A 1,148-nucleotide genomic window follows, 5' to 3' on the forward strand; every position below is an offset into this window, starting at 1 on the left:
ACCAACTATATTTTATAAATATATAAACTAATCTGGCAAATCAAATGGTGAAGCTTAAAGTTCATCAATTATATGAATTAACAGCTTTTGCAAACCTTAAACACACTACTGGCCTTCACATAAAGGGGATAGAGAGGAACACAATCTTCATCATCTTCATTTTTGGGTTTCTCCAATAACCTCTAATCCAGCCTCTACGCTGCCGCCTAAGTGATTTTTCTAAAGCACTCCAATACATTTCCAAACTAACCATAGAACAAATCCCCAGGTCTTTGGCATGTTTTAAAGGTCTTTCATGATCAGGTACCTCTCTTGCTTTTCATCCTCAAACTACCACGCTCCATCCACATATATTATATTGCTATGCTCTTGTCATACTTTGTGCCTTTATAAATCACATAATTCTTACTCATTCTTTAAGACTTTAATGTCACTGATAAATCTTTCTAGACTCTCTCAGGTAGTAAGATACTCCCCTCCCTTCTCGCGTTTTCTTAGCACTTGGTAGTAGAAGTATTCATAGTAGATGCTTGATTCAGATTTACCACTTTTTATGTGACTTACATCTTGGATTCTTTAGTGAATTAGGTTACTTATCCCATATAGTTGGGAAACATATACATAAAACTAGCCTCTAGGAATTAGTGCAAGGATTCTAAAAACATTCACTTTTATATATACCTTTGAATGGCCAATTATGTGTGAGGCCAGGGATCTATACGATGAACAGGATATAGCTCCTCTTTTCAAGGGGCTCATAGGATAGCAGAAATACACCTTGTTGTGGCATCACATTGTATCAAGACTACTCATTCAATAATTTTCTGAATGAATGGTCAACATATATAAAACACACAATATAATCTTAAAAGAAGTTTTATGGGTATAGATTTAAGAAAAACAAATGGCAACTTCTAGCAACTGGTATCAGATTAAACTATAGCTTACATTCTGTGTTTAAAGACATAAATCAGTCTGTTCATGTGTTGGTTATGACTTTTACATTAAGATATCATTTAAACGAATGAGCAATCAGTAGTATAAACAGAGTTACAACTAAATTTGGATAAAAATGTTCAATATATTAACTCTAGCACGTACACCAAATTAGAAAGCCTATCCAAGCACTTAGTAAAACACACAGAATA

This window comes from Pongo pygmaeus, chromosome 14, assembly GCF_028885625.2.
Source record: "Pongo pygmaeus isolate AG05252 chromosome 14, NHGRI_mPonPyg2-v2.0_pri, whole genome shotgun sequence".
Classification (NCBI taxonomy): Eukaryota; Metazoa; Chordata; class Mammalia; order Primates; family Hominidae; genus Pongo; species Pongo pygmaeus.